Genomic DNA, 20,457 nt, shown 5'->3' on the forward strand with positions numbered 1-20,457 from the left:
AGGTTTGGGCTATGGGTGAGCCTGTCATCCTGGCAGTGAGCACAGCACCCAACAGGCAGTCCCTCAGCCCTCACTCTCCACCATCCCTCCCTCTTCCAGCAGTCCCCAGTGTCCATTGCTCCCATCTTTATGTGCCTAACGATTTCTTATGGTTTGCAAAAACATACTGCTCACTTCATAAAACTTCTTTAGAGGACTATAACACAGAGAACTGATTTCCTGTTAAAAATTAATCATCTGATTTATGAACTATTAAAATATAGTTAATGCAAATTTTCTTAATCATTGTTTATAGTCAATGTTAAGATTCAAAAATTCAGCCTGAGGCTGGGCACAGCGACTCATATCTGTTTGGGAGGTTCAGGTCAAAGGATCACTTGAGGCCAGTTCAAGACCAACCTGGGAAACATGGCAAGACCTTGTCTCTACAAAAAAAAAAAAAAAAAAAAAACCTTGCACATACACACCCACCCACCCAAAACCCAGCCTGAGATTTAGAAGCAGTCTACCTGAAGGCTCACTCTTAGCATGTCCTTTAGCATTCCTGCCTAGTGGCCTCAGATTCCCAAAGGTAACAATTTTATTACTTTGTCTGTTCAGCATTTACATAAAAAGTAATTTAAACTATATATTTTTCTTTCCTCACTATAAAAGGCAACATGGTTTACACACTTTGCTTTTTTATTCATTTGAAAATAAACCAGCTTTTTTCATATCCACTGGTGCCTTCCCTAATTTTTATAAAGGTTCACAAGATGATAGAAGTTGAGCCAGTTGTGGTGGCTCACATGCCTGCAGTCCCAGCGATCTGGGAGGCTGAGGTGGAAGGATCACTTGATCCCAGGATTTCAAGGCAGCAGTGAACTATGTGCCACTATACTTCCAGCGTGGGCAACAGAGTGAGACCCTGTCTCCCCACAAAAAATTTTTTAATAAATATATTTTTTTAAAAGATGGAAGTTTATGTAGCCAGTTCTCTATTAAACATGAGTATGTTCCCACTCTTTTACTAGTCATTTCTTGCTGAAATCAAGGTGAATAGCAATAGGTACAGTCTAAAAGACTTATAAATCTGTCCCAAACTAAGGCAGTGAACAATGAGAACTGGGAAGGTAGTTAGAAAACATAGCAAAATAAATATTTGAAAGTTGTTTTTCATGCTTAAAGAATGACTTTATTTTTTTGGTAGAGATGGGGGTCTCACTAAGTTGCCCAGACTGGTCTTGAACTCCTGGCCTCAAATGATCCTCCTGCTTTGGCCTCCCAAAGTACTGGGATTATAGGCGTGAGCCACCACACCCAGCTGAATTATATTTTTGTAGTGAAATACAGCATATTTACTATAGAATGCATAGGATGTTTTATGTTTAATCATAACTGTAAAATTCTATATACTGGGCACTCAGAATGAACAGACCCTGGGCATGTCATATCTCCCAGTGCTGCTTCACCTTGACTTTGTTTCCCTCTTGTCCCCAGAGGTGACCACTGCCCGTAATTTTGTGGATATTCTTTATGGCTATACCATTATTTTTATCACCAAGTAGTGTTTTGCTTAAGTTTGCCTCTTTTGCACTTTCTATGGAAGGAAATAATGGATAGGTGTCTCCCTAGTTTTTGCCCCAGTTGTTTCACACATGTTGGTGTCTGAGGCTTGGGCTACCCAATTTGCTCATCCATTCCAGTATCTATAGGACTCATGATGCTTCGATTTTGTGTTTTGTTCTTATGGAAAATGCTGCTCTAATCATATTTTAAGCCCCTATGTGCCTGTGCACAGTAAATTCTCTATACATTAGAAAAAACATGCTGGGTTGTAGACTCTGAGCAACTTTGAGACTACCACCAAGTCCCAATGGAGTATATGAATTGACCCTCCCACCATTCTTGCATGTGTATTTAGATAATTCCAATGCTGCCAGTCATGTGGAATAATGTATTTTTACCTATCTAGTTTGTGTGAAATGAGGTCACTTTGTGATTTTTTTTTTTTTTTTTTTTTTTTTTTTGAGACAGCATCTTGCTGTGTCACCCAGGCTGGAGTGCAGTGACATGATCTCGGCTCACTGCAACCTCTGCCATTTGAATTACCACAGAAATGAATGTTCCTTTGTTTGTATCTTTGGAAGCATCTGGTGTTATATTTTGGAGTTTAGCCATTCTGAGGTGTGTAAATGTTATAGGAATAATGAACAAAAAGAGTTTCGCTTTCTGAAAAACAAGATGAGACCTTCCCTAATATACCTTAAATATTTTCAACTAGAGAGAGGGAGCAGAGCTAGATGGCGGAATAGAAAGCTCCCCTGATCATCCCCCTGCAAGGACACCAAATTAACAACTATCACACAGAAAACACCACCTTCCTAAGAACCACAAATCAGGTAACACTTACAGTACCTGGCTTTAACTTCATATCGCTGAAAGAGGCACTGAAGCAATTTAAAAAACAGTCCCGAATCACCAACAGACCCCTCTCCCACCCCCAGCAGCAGCGGCATCATGCAGACAGCATCTCTAGGTGCTGTGGGAGGGAGAACACAGCAATTGTGAGGCACTGAACTCAGTGCTGTCCTGTTACAGCAGAAAGGAAAACCAGACCAAATTCAGCTGATACCTGCCCATGGAGGGGACATTTAAACCAGCCTTAGCCAGGGGGGAATTGCTGATCCCAGTGGTCTGAACTTAAGTGCCTGCAAACCTCATCACGGAGGGCTGCAGCACTCTCTCCCCCCAAGTAAAGCTGAAAGGCAGTCTAGCCCATAAGGACTGCAACTCTTAGGTGAGTCCTAGTGCTGAATTAGGCCAGAGACAGTGAACTGACAGGGGGCAGGGAGGGGTGGTGACATATGGCATCATCCCTCCCTTAACCCCAGGCTGCACAGCTCTCAGCTCCCACAGAGACCCCTTCCACTTGAGGGAGGAGACAGTATCGGGGGGACTGTGTCTTACATCTCAGATACCAGTCCAGCCACAGGAGGACAGGGCACTGGTCAGAATCAGGAGGCCCCTGTTCCAGGGCCCACCTCCCAGACATTTCTAGACACACCTTGGGCCAGAAGGGAACCTGCTGCCTTGAAGGGATGGGCCCAGTCCTGCCAGCATTCATCACCTGTTAACTGAAGAGCCCTTGGACCCTGAATAACCAGCAGCGATATCCAGGTACTACACCAAGGGCCTCTGGTGAGCCTGAGACTTGCTGGCTTCAGGTGAGACTCCGCACATAACCAGTTGTGGTGGCTACAGAGGAAAACTCCTTCTGCTTGAGAAAAGCAGAGGGAGAAGTAAGGGGACTTTGTCTTGCACCTTAGGCACCAGCATGGCCACAGAGGGACAGAGCACCAAGCAGGCTCTTGGGGCCCTGATTCTAGAACCTGACTCTTCGACAGCATTTCTGGACCTGTCCTGGGCTAGAGAGGAGCCCACTGCCCTGAAGAGGCAGCATTCATGACAAGCTAACTTAAGAGAGCTTTGGCCCTCCGGGAACATCAGCAGCAGCAGTACTCTGAGAGAACTCCTTGTGGCTTGGGGCGGTGGCTATGGGGTGAGGCTCCTCTGCCTTTCCAGGGAAGAACTTGTACAGTTTGAGTGCCAGCTCAGCCAAGTTGCAATACAACAGGACACAAGGTAGACTTCTAAGGTGTTTTTACTCTAATCCCTGACTACTGGACCGCACTTCTGAACTCACCTGGGCCTTGGGGGACCTCATCACCCTGAAAGGAAGGCCTGGCTGGTTTTGCCATCTGCCGATTGTAGACCCCAGGGGCCTTTAGTGAACATAGGCAGTAGCCAGGGAGTGGTTACAGCAGGCCTTGGGCGAGACACAGCACTGGCTTTAGGTCTGACCCAGTGCAGTCATAGTGGTGGTGGCCACAGGGAGGCTGGTGTCATTCCGCCCTCAACCTTGGGTGGCTCAGAACAGAGAGAGAGAGAAACTATGTCTGGGAGAACATAAGGAAAGAGAACAAGAGTCTACCTGGTAATCCAGAGAATTCTCCCAGATTTTGTCTAAGATCATCAAGGCAGCACCTCTATGAGTCTACAAGAACCACAGCATACTGGGTTTGGGGTGCCCCCTAAAGCAGATATAACTTAGATATCTGGAAAGTCTTCCCTAAGAAGGACAGCTACAAATAAGCCCAGACAGTGAAGACTACAATAAATACCTAACCCTTCAATGCCCAGACACCAAAGAGCATCTCCTAACATTAACACCATCCAGGAAAACATAACCTCACCAAATGAACTAAATAAGGCACCACAGACCAATCCTGGAGAAACAGATATGTGACTTTTCAGACAGAATTCAAAATAGCTATGCTGAGGAAACAAAGAAATTCAAGATAACACAGAAAAGGAATTCAGAATTCTATCAGATAAATTTAACATAGAGATTGAAATAATTAAAAATTGAGCAGAAATTCTAGAGCTGAAAAATGCAACTGGCTTACTAAAGACTGCATAAGACTCCTTTAATAGTAGAATTGATCAAACAAGAAAGAATTAGCTTGAAGACAGGTTATTTGGAAATATACAGTCAGGAGACAAAAGAAAAAAGAGTAAGAAACAAGCACACCTACAGGATCTAGAAGATAACCTCAAAAGGGCAAATCTAAGAGTTAACTAAAGAAGAAGTAGAAAAAAGGTTGTAGAAAGTTTATTCCAAGTGATAACAGAGAACTTCCCATCAGTATCCAAGTACAAGAAGGTTATAGACCACCAAGCAGATTTAACCCAAAGAAGACTACCTCAAGGCATTTCATAATCAAACTCCCACAGTTCAAGGATAAAGAAAGAATCCTAAAAAGCAGAAAGAGAAAAGAAATAACATACAATGGAGCTCCAATACATCTGGCAGCAGATTTTTCAGTGGAAACTTTACAGGCCAGGAGAGAGTGGCAATACATATTTAAAGTGCTGAAGGAAAGAACTTTTACCCTAGAATAGTATATCTGGTGAAAATATCCTTCAAGCCTGAAGGAGAAATAAAGACTTTCCCAGATAAAAGCTGAGGAATTTCATCAATACCAGACCAGTCCTACAAGAAATGCTAAAGGGAGCACTTCAATCAGAAAGAAAAGGACATTAATGAACAATAAATAATCACCTGAAGATTCAAAACTCACTAGTAATAGTAAACAGGAAAATACAGAATATTGTAACATTGTAACTGTGCTATGTAAAAGGACGGAGTGCAGTGGCACAATCTTGGCTCACTGCAACCTCCAACTCCCTGGTTTAAATGATTCTCCTGCCTCAGCCTCCCAAGTAGCTGGGATTACAGGCATGCAGCACCATGCCCAGAAAATTTTTGTATATTTATTAGAAATGGGGTTTCACCATGTTGGCCAGGATAGTATCGATCTCCTGATCTCGTGATCCACCCACCTTGGCCTCCCAAAGTGCCAGGATTACAGGCATGAGCCACTGCATCCGGCCTGTAAACTACTCCTATCCTAAGTAGAAAGACTTAAACAGTGAACCACTCAAAAATAATAAACATAATTTTTCAAGGCATAGTACAATAAGATATAAATAGAAACAACTAAAAGTTAAAAAGGGGGTGAACAGGCCAGGCATGGTGGCTCACGCCTGTAATCCCAGCACTTTGGGAGGCCAAGGCGGGCGGATCATGAGGTCAGGAGATCGAGACTACCCTGGCTAACATGGTGAAACCCCGTCTCTACTAAAAATACAAAAAATTAGCTGGGCATGGTGGTGGACACCTGTAGTCCCAGCTACTCAGGAGGCTGAAGCAGGAGAATGGTGTGAACTCGGGAGGCAGAGTTTGCAGTGAGCCGAGATCGTGCCACTGCACTCCAGCCTGGGCGACAGTGAGAGACTCCGTTAAGAAAAAAAGGGGGGGGGGGGCGGTGAACCAAGTTGTAGAGTTTTTATTTTCTTTTTGCTTGTTTATGCAAATGGTGTTATCAGTTCAAAACAACGGGTTAAAAGATAGTATTTACAAGCTTCATGGTAACCTTACACCGAAGAAACAATGGATACACAAAAAATAAAAAGACATTGAATCTTATCACAACAGAAAATCACCTTCACTAGAAGAAGAAAGAAAAAGAAGAAGAGAAGACCACTAAACAACCAGAAAACAACAAAATGGCAGGAGTAAGTCCTTATTTATCAATAATAATATAAATGGACTAAACTCTCCAATCCAAAGACACAAACTGGCTGAATGGATGAAAAAATGAAACCTATTGATATGCTGCCTATAAGAAATACACTTCACCTATAAAGACACACATAGACTGAAAATAAAGGGATGAAAAAAGATATTCCATGCTAATGGAACCAAAAAAGAGCAGTAGTTGCTATAATTATATCAGAAAAAATAGATTTCAAGTCAAAAACTGTAAGAAGAAACAAAGAAGGTCACTATATAATAATAAAGGGTCAGTTCAGCAAGAGGATATAACAGTTATAAATATATATATGCAACCCAACACTGGAGCACCCAGATATAAAAAGGAAATATTATTAAAGCTAAAGAAAGAGAAAGGCCCTGATACAATAACAGCTGGATACTTCAACACCCTGCTTTCAGACTTAGATCTTCCAGACAGAAAATCAATGAAGAAACATCAGATTTAATCTGCACTATAGATCAAATGGATCTAACAGATATTTACAGAACATTTCATCCAAAAGCTGCAGAATATACATTGTTGTCCTCAGCACATGGATCATTCTCAAGGATAGGCCATATGTGGGTCACAAAATGAGTTTTAAAACATTCAAAAAGGCCAGGCACAGTGGCTCACACCTGTAATCCCAGCACTTTGGGAGGCCGAGTTGGGCAGATCACAAGGTCAAGAGACTGAGACCATCCTGGCCAACATGGTGCAATCCTATCTCTACTAAAAAATGCAAGAATTAGTTGGGCATGGTGACAGGTCCCAGCTACTCGGGAGGTTGAGGCAGGAGAATCACTTGAACCCGGGAGGCGGAGTTCGCAGTGAGCCGAGATTGCGCCACTACACTCCAGCCTGGTGAGAGAGCGAGACTCCGTCTAAAAATAAATAAATATTAAAATTTTTAAAAAATACTGAAATAGGCTGGGCGCGGTGGCTCAAGCCTGTAATCCCAGCACTTTGGGAGGCCGAGACGGGGGGATCACGAGGTCAGGAGATCAGGACCATCCTGGCTAATATGGTGAAACCCCGTCTCTACTAAAAAATACAAAAAACTAGCCGGGCGAGGTGGCAGGCGCCTGTAGTCCCAGCTACTCGGGAGGCTGAGGCAGGAGAATGGCGTGAACCCGGGAGGCGGAGCTTGCAGTGAGCTGAGATTCCGCCACTGCACTCCAGCCCGGGCGACAGAGCGAGACTCTGTCTCAAAAAAAATAATAAAAAAATAAAAAACTGAAATAATATCAAGCATCTTCTCTGACCACAATGGAATAAAACTAGAAATAAATAATGAGGAATTTTGGAAACTATACAAATACATGGAAATTAAACAATATGGTCCTGAATGACCAGTAGGTCAATGAAGAAATTAAGAAAATGGAACAACTTCTTGAAACAAATGATGATGGCAACTCAACATACGAAAATCTATGGGATACAGCAAAAGCAGTACTAAGAGGGAAGTTTATAGCTACTACATGCCTATGTCAAAAAAGAGGAAGAACTTGAAACAATCTAACAATGCATCTTAAAGATCTAGAAAACAAAAGCAAACCAAACCCAAAATTGGTAGAAGAAAAGAAATAATAAAGATTAGAGCAGAAGTAAATGAAAATACAAAAGACCAATTTTTTTTTTTTTTCACACGGACTCTCACTCTGTCGCCCATGCTGGAATGCAGTGGTGCAATCTCAGCTCACTGCAATTTCCGCCTCCCAGGTCCCAGTTCAAGCAATTCTCCTGCCTCAGTCTCCCTGGTAGCTGGGATTACAGGAACGCACTACCACATGCAGCTAATTTTTGTATTTTTAGTAGAGACGGGGTTTCTCACTATGTTAGCCAGGCTAGTCTTGAACTCCTGACCTCGTGATCCACCCACCTCAGCCTCCTAAAGTGCTGGGATTATAGGCGTGAGCTACGGCGCCCGGCCAAAACATCAATTTTTTAAGTTAAACAAAATTGACAAACGTTTAGCCAGACAAAATAAGATAAAAAAGAGAGTCTAGACAAATCAGAAATGAAAGACAAATGATATTGCAAAAATTCAAAGCATTAGTGGCTACTATGAGTAACGCCAATAAATTGGAAAATCTAGAAAAAATGTAAAAAATTCCTAGATACATACAACCTACTGAGATTGAATCAGGAAGAAATCCAAAACCTGAACAGACCAATAACAAGTAACAAGACTGAAGCCATAATAAAAAGTCTCCCAGTAAGGAAAAACTCAGAACCCAATGACTTCACTGCTAAATTCCACCAAGCATTTAAAGAATACCAATCCTACTCAAACTATTCCAAAAAACAGAGAAGTAGGGAATATTTCCAAACTCAATCCACAAGGCCACTATTACCTTGATACCAAAACCAAAGGCACATCAAAAAAACCAAAACTATAGGCCAATATCACTGATGAATATTGATGTAAAAATCCTCAACAAAATACTAACCAAATTCAACAACACATCAGAAAGAGCATTCATCATGACCAACTGGGATTTATCTCTGGGATGCAAGGATCAACCTATGCAGATGAACCAATGCGATACACTCCATAACCAGAATGATGGATAAAAACCATATGATCATTTCGACTGATCCTGAAAATGCATTTGATAAAATTCAAAATCCCTTCATAATAAAAACCCTCAAAAAAGTGGGTATAGAAGGAACATGCCTCAACATAATCAAAACCATATATGACAGACCCACAGCTAGTAGCATACTGAATGGGGGAAAATTGAAAGCATTTTCTCTAAGATCTGGAACACAAAAAGGATGCCCACTGTCACACTGTCATTGAACATGGTATCAGAAGTCCCAGCTAAAGCAATCGGACAAGAGAAAAATACAAAGGGCATCCAAATTGGAAAGGAAGACGTCAAATTATCTGTTTGCTGATTACATGATATTATATTTGGAAAAAACCTAAAGACTTCACAAGAAAACAATTAGAACGAATAAACAAATTCACTAAAGTTGCAAGATATAAAATCAACATACAAAACTAGTAGCATTTCTATGTCAATAGTGAACAATGTGAAAAAGAAATAAAAAATTAATCCAATTTACAACAGCCACATGTAAAATTAAATTTTACCGAGAAACCAACTTAACCAAATAAGTGAAAGATCTCTATAATTAAAACTATAAAACACTGGGGAAAGAAATTCAAGGGGACACCAAAAAAATGGAAAGATATTCCATGTTCATGGATTACAAGAATCAATAGTGTTAAAATGTCCATATTACTACCTAAAGCAATCTACGGAATCAATGCAATCCCTCTCAAAATACCAAGGACATTCTTCACAGAAATAGAAAAAAAAAAAAATCCTAAAATGTATATGGCACCTTAAAAGACAGAGAAGAGCCAAAATTATCCTAAACCAAAATAACAAAACTGGAAGAATCACATTACCTGACTTCAAATTACACTACAGAGGTGTAGTAACCACAACAGCATGGTACTGGCATGAAAGGAGACACATAGACCAATGGAACAGAAGAGAACCCAAAAATAAATCCATACACCCACATTGAACTCATTTTTGACAAAGGTGCCAAGAACATACACTGGGGAAAGGCAGTCTTTTCAGCAAATGGTGCTAAGAAAACTGGATATCCATATAGAGAAGAATGAAGCTAGATCCCTATCTCTCACCATATACAAAAATCGAAATGGATTAAAGACTTAGATATAAGACCTCTAACTATAAAACTATTACAAGAAAACACTGGGCAAAATCTCCAGGACATTGGTCTAGGCAAAGATTTATTGGACATACATCACAAGCACAGGCAACCAAAGCAAAAATGGACAAATGGTATCACTTCAAGTTACAAAAGCTTCTGCACAGCAAAAGATACAATCAATAAAGTGAATGTACAATCCACAGAATGGGAGAAAATATTTATTTGCAAACTACCTCTCTGACAAGGGGTTAATAACCAGAATATATACGGAGCTCAAACAACTCTATAGGAAGAAAACCTAATAATCTGGTCAAAAAATGGGCAAAAGATTTGAATAGACATTTCTCAGAAGAAGACATACAAATGGCAAACAGGCATATGAAAAGCAATATAGCAAGACCCTGTGTCTACAAAATATACAAAAATGTCTACAAAATATACAAATATTTGCCAGGTATGGTGGCATGCACCTGTAGTCCCAGCTACTTGAGAAGGTGAGGTGGGAGGATTGCTTGAGCCCAGGAGTTTGGAGGCTGCATTGAGTTATGATCATGCCACTGCACTCCAGCCTGGGCAATACAGCAAGACTCCCTCTGTATTTTTTAAAAACTTCTAAACCATGATCAAGTGAGATTAGCCAAATGATGGGAAAAATCACAGTAATCTCAATTGATACAGAAAAGGCATTTGACAAAATTCAAGACCCATTTCATGATAAACAACAAACTAGGAATGGGAGGAAAGTAGGTCAATATAATAAAGCCATATATGAAGAATCTATAAGACTATTATACTTAATGGTGAAATACAAAAATGGTGATCTTTTCCCCTAAGATCAGAAACAAGATAGGATAACTGCTTTCAACACTTCCATTCAACGTAGTACTGGAAGAACTAGTCAGAGGAATTAGGTAAGAAAAAGAAAAAGCATCCAGCTGGGCACAGTGGCTCATGTCTGTAATCCTAGCACTTTAGGAGGCCGAGGCGGGTGGATCACCTGAGGCCAGGAGCTCAAGACCAGCCTGTCCAACATGGTGAAATCCCATTTCTACTAAAATACAAAAACTACCTGAGCATGATGGTAGGTGCCTGTAATCCCAGGTACTCGGGAGGCTGAGACAGAAGAATTGCTTGAACCCTGGAGACGGTGGTTGCAGTGAGCCAAGATTGCGCCACTGCACTCCAGCCTGGGTGGCTGAGTGAGATGCCATCTCAGGAAGGAAAAAAAAAAAAAAAAAAAAAAAGGCATCCAAATGGACAAGGAAGATATAAAATTATGTTGGCAGATGACGTAATCCTATATGTAGAAAATCTTAAAGATTACACACACATATATATACACAAAAACTGAACTCATGAATGAATTCAGCAAAGTTGCAGGGTACAAAATTAACATTTAAAATTACATTTCTTTTTTTTTTTGAGACGGAGTCTTGCTCTGTCACCCAGGCTGGAATGCAATGGTGCGATCTTGGTTCACTGCAACTTCCACCTCCCAGGTTCAAGCGATTCTCCTGCCTCAGCCTCCTGAGTAGCTGGGATTACAGGCGCCCACCACCAGGCCCGGATAATTTTTGTTTTTTTTAGTAGACACAGGGTTTCACCATGTTGGTCAGGCTGGTCTCAAACCCCTGACCTCATGATCCACCTGCCTCAGCCTCCCAAAGTGCTGGGATTACAGGCGTGAGCTACTGCACCTAGCCTAAAATTACATTTCAATACAATAACAGTGAATAATCTGAAAAGGAAATTAAGAAAACAATTACATTAGTAATAATATCAAAAAGAATAAAACAGGCCAAGCAGTGACTCACACCTACAATCTCAGCACTTTGGAAGGCCAAGGCAGGAGGATCACTTGAGCCCAGAAGTTCAAAACAAGCCTAAGCAACAAAGTGAGACCTCATACTACAAAAAAATAAAAAAATTGGCTGGATGTGCTGGCCTGCGCCTGTACTTCCAGCTCTGAGAGGCTGAGATGGGAGGACCACTTAAGCCCAAGAGATCAACACTGCAGTGAGCCATGATTGCAACACTGCACTACCACCTGGTGACAGAATGAGACCCTGTCTCAAAAAAACAAAAACAAAAACAAAAAAACATCTGGCTATGGTGACACAGACATTGTAGTCCCAGCTACTGAAGATCCTGAGATGGGAGAATAGCTTGAGCCCAGGAGTTTGAGACCAACCTGGACAACACAGTAAGACGCCATGCCAAAAAATTAACCAAAAAAGCAAAAGACTTGTATACTGAAAGCTATAAAACATTACTGAAAGAAATTAAAGCTATAAATAAATGGAAAGACATTCTGTGTTCATAGTTTAAAATACTTAATTTTGTTAGGTGTCAATATATTACCTGCAAATGCTCTACAAATTCAAAGTAATCATTATCAAAATGCCCATGACATTTTTTCTAGAAACAGAAACACTCATCCTAAAATTAACAGGGAATCTCAAAGGACCCCAAATAGCCAAAACAATCTTGAAAAAGAACAACAGGCTGGGCATGGTGGCTCACACCTGTAATCCCTGGACTTGGGGAGGCCGAGGTGGGTGGATCACCTGAGGTCAGGAGTTTGAGACCAGCCTGGCCAACATGATGAAACCCCGTCTCTACTAAAAACACAAAAAATTAGCTGGGTGTGGTGGCACATGCCTATAATCCCAGCTACTCCGGAGGCTGAGGCAGGAGAATCGACTGAACGTGGGAGGCGGAAGGTGCAGTGACCCAAGATCACACCACTGTACTCCAGCCTGTGCAACAAGAGCAAAACTCCATCTCAAGAAAAAGAACAACAAAGCTGGAAGCTTCACTCTTCCTAGCTTCAAAACTTAAGTTTCGGCCAGGTGTGGTGGCTCACGCCTGTAATCCCAGCACTTTGGGAGGCTGAGGCAGGCAGATCACCTGAGGTCGGGAGTTCGAGACCAGCCTTACCAACAAGGAGAAACCCCGTCTCTACTAAAAATACAAAAAAATTAGCCGGGCATGGTGGCCCATGCTTGTAATCCCAGCTACTTGGGAGGCTGAGGCAGAAGAATCACTTGAACCTGGGAGGCGGAGGTTGTGGTGAGCCGAGATCGAGCCATTGCACACACACAAAATTAGCTGGGTGTGGTGGCACATGCCTATAATCCCAGCTACTCAGGAGGCTGAGGCAGAATAGACTGAACCTGGGAGGTAGAGGTTGCAGTGACCTGAGATCACACCACTGCACTCCAGCCTATGCAACAAGAGCAAAACTCCATCTCAAAAAAAAAAAAAAAAGAAAAAGAAAGAGAACAAAGCTGGAAGCCTCACTCTTTCTAGTTTCAAAACTTACTCTAAGTTTCAGTGATCAAAATAGTGTGGTGTTGACATGACATAAAGGCAGACATATAGAGCAATGGAGGCCAGGTGCGGTGGCTCACGCCTGTAATCCCAGCACTTTGGGAGGCCAAGGTGGCGGATTATTAGGTCAGGAGTTCAAGACCAGCCTGGCCAACATAGTGAAACCCTGTCTCTACTAAAACTGCAAAAGAATTAGCCAGGCGTGGTGGTGGGCACCTGTAATCTCAGCTACTTGGGAGGCTGAGGCAAAGAGAATCACTTGAACCTGGGAGGCAGAGGCTGCAGTGAGCCAAGATCACGCCACTGCACTCCAACCCGGGCAACAGTGCGAGACTTTATCTCAAAAAAGAAAAAACAAAACAAAACAGAGCAAAGGAGTAGAATAGAGACTTCAGAGAGATACCCTTAATTTAAATCAGACTTAAGCCCACAGTCCTGAAACCCTCTAAAGCAACAACTGCCATGAGGGAGGCCCATAACCATGATGACACCGATTTGAGGCTCTCTAGAGGATGAAGGATATAAACATAAGTAGGGCACACAGAACACCCCTCTCCCCTACCCTGGAATCACCAAAAGAAAAAAGAAAAAAATTGAGACAAAGGTCCATAATTTGTTCAAACTAGAAATCCAAAGATGGAGTCTCGCTGTGTCGCCCAGGCTGGAGTGCAGTGGCACGACCTCGGCTCATTGCAACCTCTGCCTCCCACATCTACCCCACTTTATGATCAGGATGAGCATCCAATTCAAAATATGCATTAATTGGCACACTCCGAGCAGTAGCCCAGACAATCCCATAGAAGTTGACTTAGCCATTATTCTCCTGTCACTTTTCTTGATAGGTGGGTCATTTTTTGAGACGGAGTCTCGCTCTGTTGCCCAGGCTGGAGTGCAGTGGCCGGATCTCAGCTCACTGCAAGCTCCACCTCCCGGGTTTACGCCATTCTCCTGCCTCAGCCTCCTGAGTAGCTGGGACTACAGGCGCCCGCCACCTCGCCCGGCTAGTTTTTTGAATTTTTAGTAGAGATGGGGTTTCACCGTGTTAGCCAGGATGGTCTCGAACTCCTGACCTCGTGATCCACCCGTCTCGGCCTCCCAAAGTGCTGGGATTACAGGCTTGAGCCACCGCGCCCGGCCTCCTGTCACTTTTCTTGATAGGTGGGTCACTTTATCAACTCTTATTATTGTTTGGACGAACGGAGGCAAGATGGTGCACTTCCGGGTTCTTCTTCACCAACTCTTCCCGCACACGCGAAAATGCAGCCAGCGCCTGGGAAGGTGCAGATCAACTGGGCATGCGCCAGGTGACGTCAATCCGAAGAGACCAAGATTTATCTGGTCGCACCTGCGGAACGCCCCGGACACACCCGTGCCCCGCCTATTGCCCTCCCACTCCTAGAAAAGCCGCTCTCAGCCAGTGAGCCACGCAGCCTTCACACAGCCCCACTCCTGTCGGGATGTCGGGACTGTGGGAACTCTGTCCGAGCCAGAAATCCTACGCGGGTCCGAGGTCCATTTTGAGCCACCAAGTGGCTTGGGAGACCCGTTCAGGACGGAGACATCCGCCTGAAGGTAATCTCCACTTTGGCTCCATAAGCCTCCAGTCTGTCTCTGCTGGTTCCAAAGGACGCTTTGAAGCCAGGCAGAGATCCACTTCCATTTCCATTGTGTCCATTGTGTAAGTAAAGAGGAAACAAACGGGAAACCCCCCCCCAGTCCAAATTTCCAAAGAGCACCCCCTTAGGGTGCCTCCTAGCCAATTTAAAAACCTTACAGCTCGAACAAGACCTTAGGAGGAAGCGGTTAATTTTCCTTTCCACTGTGGCGTGATCGACCTCAGCAATTTCTGCCAGCGGCTAGGCAAGTGGTCCGAAATTAATTTACGTACAAGGCTTTTGGGCCTTAAGCTCTCGTCCCTATACTCCTCCTTTTCTCCACCCCCTCCCTTCCTGCCCAGACTCCTCCTCCTGCCCCCATCCAGACTCCTCCTTCCTCCTCCTTATCTACTAGTAATCCATTCGGTCCCGTGCCTCCTTCGGGGCCCGCAACTGGCTGTCTTGAGTCCCCTATCTCTGCCCACACCCTCCTACAGTGTTAGCACCTTTGCGAGAGGTGGCTGGGGTGGAGGGGGTAGTCAGAGTACATGTCCCTTTTTCATTGGCCGATCTTTCCAAAATTGAGAAGCGTTTAGGTGATTTCTCAGCTAATCCTACCATATACATAAAGGAATTTAGACACCTTTGTCAGGCCTATGACTTAACTTGGCATGACCTCCAGGTTATCCTAACCTCTACCCTAAACTGACTGAGGTTCTAACCCAGTATACCCGGTAAGATCCGGCCTCCCCCACAGGGGCCACCATTTTGGCGTCTTATTTCATTTCTCAATCAGCTCCTGACATTCATAAAAAAAACTTCAAAAGGTAGAGGATGGTCCTCAGGCACCAATACAAGACCTAGTTAAATTAGCCTTTAAGGTCTATAACTCCAGAGAGGAGACGGCAGGCTTGCCTTGAACAGAAGGCACAGCTCCTAGCGACGGCTTTACAGCCCAGTTGTAACCCCAGGCCAGAGAGCACATACTCCGCAGACTCCAAGGCTACAAAAGGAGCCTGCCTGCTGTAAGTGCGGCAAGGCAGGACACTATGCCAACAGGTGTCCGCAAGGTCCCCAAGCCCCAACGCAGCCTTGCTATAAGTGCAAGGCATCAGGACATTAGGCCAGTGAATGTCCTAACCCTCGTCCACCAGCAACCCCCTGCCCTGCTTGCCAGCAGGGAGGACACTGGAAGTCTGATTGCCCCACCCTGAGAACAGGTGCCGCGCCTCCACGTGACCCCCTTTCCCAGGATCCTGGGAGCTCCTTCCAGCTCCTACATCTGGACGACGACAACTGAAGGTGCCGAGACTCGGGGACCCCCATCACCCTCGCCAAGCCACGGGTAACTCTCCTGGTAGCGGGTAAGACAATTAATTTTTTAATCGACAGCGAGGCTACCTATTCTGTTTTGCCGTCCTTCTCTGGACCTAGCCTTCCATCCAATATCTCTATAGTAGGAGTAAGTGGAAAGCCATCCACTCCACGAAAAACTCCACTCCTTAATTGCTGCCTGGCCAACAACTACTTTGCGCACTCGTTCCTCATTCCCAACTAAAAAGGGCCCCTACTGAAAGCAATCAGTGGAAATCAGTTTGGCTTTCCCCCACTTGCCTCAAACTTACTAAATTTTTTTAACTATCTCATACTCCCCAACCTTGCCAGGACCATCCTTCTGGGTTTTGCCCATATTCCAACAAATGCTTCCATTCCTCATTCCTATACTAATACTATGCCTTATTTTATTTTTCATCCGTGCGTCCAAATACCAACCATGGGCCCGACCTTAACGATGCCCCTTAACAGCAGGAAGTAGCCAGACAGACCATGGCACCCCTTTATCACTATTATCAATAAAAGGTTGGACTGTTTGGACGAACGGAGGCAAGATGGTGCACTTCCGGGTTATTCTTCACCACCAACTCTTCCCGCACGCGCAAAAATGCAGCCGGCGCCTGGGAAGGTGCAGATCAATTGGGCATGCGCCAGGTGACGTCAATCCGAAGAGACCAAGATTTACCTGGTCACACCTGCGGAACGCCCCGGACATGCCCGTGGCCCGCCTATTGCCCTCCCACCCCTAGAAAAGCCGCTCTCAGCCAGTGAACCACGCGGCCTTCTCACAGCCCCACTCCTGTCGGGATGTCGGGACTGTGGGAACTCTGTCCGAGAGCCCCACGGGGGGACTCTGCCAGCCTCCTTCGCCGGAGGCCGACAGACTTCTCCCCCACACCTTAGGTGACCAAAATAAATGTGCAGTTTTGCTCCTACACTTGCCTACCCACTGGTTCTTTTGCGCCCGCTCGGTAGGTCTTAGAAAAACCAATCAGGCCGGGCGCGGTGGCTCGAGCCTGTAATCCCAGCACTTTGGGAGGCCGAGACGGGTGGATCACGAGGTCAGGAGATCGAGACCATCCTGGTCTACACGGTGAAACCCCGTCTCTACTAAAAATACAAAAAACTAGCCGGGCGAGGTGGCGGGCGCCTGTAGTCCCAGCTACTCGGGAGGCTGAGGCAGGAGAATGGCGTGAACCCGGGAGGTGGAGCTCGTAGTGAGCCAAGATCGCGCCACTGCACTCCAGCCTGGGCGACAGAGCGAGAGTCCGTCTCAAAAAAAAAAAAAAAGAAAAACAAATCAATTATCACACAAGAATTTGGATAATTAATTCTACCATCATGACCCCTGGCCATAGTAGGATTCATTTCAATGCTAGCAGAAACTAACTGAGCCCCATTTGACTTAACACAAAACAAATCAGAACTAGTTTTGGCCTTCAATGTCTACTATCCCTATTTTTCATAGCAAAATACACTATTATAATAAATGCCCTAACTACTACTATTGTCCTAGGAACATTACCTATCTTCACACTAGAAATATACACAATTTTAGCCCGGCATGGTGGCTCGTGCCTGTAATCCCAGCACTTTGGGAGGCCAAGGTGGGCAGATCACTTAAGGCCAGAAGTTCAAGACCAGCCTGGTCAAAATGGAGAAACCTCATCGCTACTAAAAATATAAAAATTGGCTGGGCGCAGTGGCATGCACCTGTAGTCCCAGCTACCCGAGAGGCTGAGGCAGGAGAATTGCTTGAACTCAGGAGGCTCAGAGGTTGCAGTGAGCTGAGATTGCACCACTGTACTCCAGCCTGGGCAACAGATCGAGCCTCCATCTCCAAACAAAAACAAAAACAAAAAACAACAAAAAGAAGTATAAACAATTTTGTTATTAAAATACTTCTATTAACAATTTTATTCTTATGAATTCAGGTATCATACTCATGATTTTGGTACGATCAACTTACGCATCTTCTGTGAAAAAGCTGTTTACGTCATATATGAGCCCTATGCATACGACATACCTCAATGCCCAAGCTGGGCAGTGGCTCACGCCTGTAATCTCAGCACTCTCGGAGGCCAAGCTGGGCAGATCACTTGAGGTCAGGAGTTCCAGACCAGCCTGGCCAACATGGTGAAACCCCGCCTCTACTAAAATTATAAAAATTAGCCAAGGATGGTGGCCTGAGTCTATAATCCCAGCTATTCGGGAGGCTGAGGCAGGCGAATCACTTGAACCCTGGATGCGGAGGCTGCAGTGAGCTGAGATGGTGCCACTGCACTCCAGCTTGATAGAGCGAGACTCTGTCTCCAAAAAAAAAAAAAAAAAAAAATCGGCCAGGTGCATTGGCTCACATCCATAATCCCAGCACTTTGAGAGGAGGCAGGTGAATCACCTGAGGTCAGGAGTCCGTGACTAGCTTGGCCAATAAGGTGAAACCTCGTCTCTACTAATAATACAAAAAAATGAGCTGGGCGTGACGGTGCACGCCTATAATCTCAGCTACTTGGGAGGGTGAGGCAGGAGAATCACTTGAACCCAGGAGGCAGAGGTTGCAGTGAGCTGAGATGGCGCCACTGCACTCCAGCCTGGGCAAAGAGAGAAACTCCGTCTCAAAAATAAATAAATAAATAAATAGGCTGGACGCTGTGGCTCACACCTGTAATCCCAGCACTTTGGGAGGCCGAGGTGGGTGGATCACAAGGTCAGGAGATTGAGACCATCCTGGCTAACACGGCGAAACCCCGTCTCTACTAAAAATACAAAAAAAATTAGCCAGGCGTGGTTGCAGGCACTTGTAGTCCCAGCTACTCAGGAGGCTGAGGCAGGAGAATGGCCTGAACCTGGGGAGCGGAGCTTGCAGTGAGCTGAGATTGCACCACTGCACTCCAGCCTGGGCGACAGAGCGAGACTCCGTCTCAAAATAAATTAAATAAATAAAAGATAAATCAATGCCCATTCTAATATTTAGTATCCCACCACAAACATAAACAATATGTATGACAAAACAGTTACTTTAATAGAGTAAATCAGTAAGCCATAGAAGTTTAAACCCTCTTATTACTAGTATTGTTAAAAAAAAAAAAAAAAAAAAAAAAAACCCCGAGCGAGAGAGACATACGAGGTTCCCCAGGCTAAGAGTTTAAGAGGTCAAGAGATACCTCCCTTCCTTCCTTCCATGTTTCTTTTTCTTTCCTTCTGTTTGGACCTCATGCCGGAAAATTGGTCGCGACTGTAGATGTTACTGATGAGAAGAGGGCTCTGGTCGATTGGCCTTGCACCCAAGTGAGGAGACAGGTCATGCCTTTCAAGTGCATGCAGTGCTCACTGATTTCATCCTCAAGTTTCCACACACTGCCCGCCAGAAGTATGTCCGACAAGCCTGGCAGAAGGCAGACATCAATACAAAATGGACAGCCACACGATGGGCCAAGAAGATTGAAGCCAGAGAAAGGAAAGCCAAGATGACAGATTTTGATCGTTTTAAAGTTATGAAGGCAAAGAAAATGAGGAACACAATAATCAAGAATGAAGTTAAGAAGCTTCAAAAGGCAGCTCTCCTGAAAGCTTCTCCCAAAAAAGCACCTGGTACTAAGGGTACTGCTGCTGAAGTTCCAGCAAAAAAGATGACCACCGCGAGTAAGAAGGTTCCTGCCCAGAAAGCTACAGGCCAGAAGGCTGCGCCTGCTCCAAAAGCTCAGAAGGGTCAAAAAGCTCCAGCCCAGAAAGCACCTGCTCCAAAGGCATCTGGCAAGAAAGCATAAGTGGCAATCAAAAAAAGTAATAAAGATTCTTTTTGACATGTTGGCAAATGTATTTAAGCCTTTGGATTTAAAGCCTGTTGAGGCTAGAGTTAGGAGGCAGATTGATAATAGGATTATAATAAATATTAAATAATCAGTTCCTTAAAATAAATAAATAAAGAGATGAAGGACCAACAAGTGGCGATCAGTGTCTGGACAACATGCTCATGGCACCAATCCTTGTGGTCACCTTCAGAGACGTAGTTCTGACGAAACTGATGATGGTCTGGCACTCACAGAGGGGTATTAAAAGGCTTATTGCTCACATTGTTGAGATCTGGGGGAGAGCAGGGCAGACCCATCAAGCATAACTGAAATGGCCTGAGAGAGCAAAGAAAGGAGCCTGGCCTGGTTGTTTACCGTGGTTGGGGTAGAGTTGGGCACTATAAGGGCAGGTGGTTGCGTGGTTTAAATCTGTTGCCTATGACAGAGAAGGCAGCCCTTGGACTCATCAGCTTGTCCAGGTGTGGGTCACAAGAAAAAAAGGGAAGGGTGAGTCCTATGTTGTTAGCAAACATTAAATAGGGATTCCAGGCCAGATGTGGTGGC

General features: G+C 44.3%; 1 pseudogene across 1 annotated transcript; it reads left to right on the forward strand.

The window, feature by feature from the left end:
- The first annotated feature begins 17,443 nt into the window (after positions 1-17,443).
- On the forward strand, positions 17,444-19,912 carry LOC111533267 (annotated as a pseudogene). The gene is made up of 2 exons (XR_004228649.1): positions 17,444-17,459; positions 19,245-19,912. The product of XR_004228649.1 is annotated as a 60S ribosomal protein L14 pseudogene (transcript).
- The last annotated feature ends 545 nt before the right edge of the window (positions 19,913-20,457 follow it).

This window comes from Piliocolobus tephrosceles, chromosome 21 (genome assembly GCF_002776525.5).
Source record: "Piliocolobus tephrosceles isolate RC106 chromosome 21, ASM277652v3, whole genome shotgun sequence".
NCBI lineage: Eukaryota > Metazoa > Chordata > Mammalia > Primates > Cercopithecidae > Piliocolobus > Piliocolobus tephrosceles.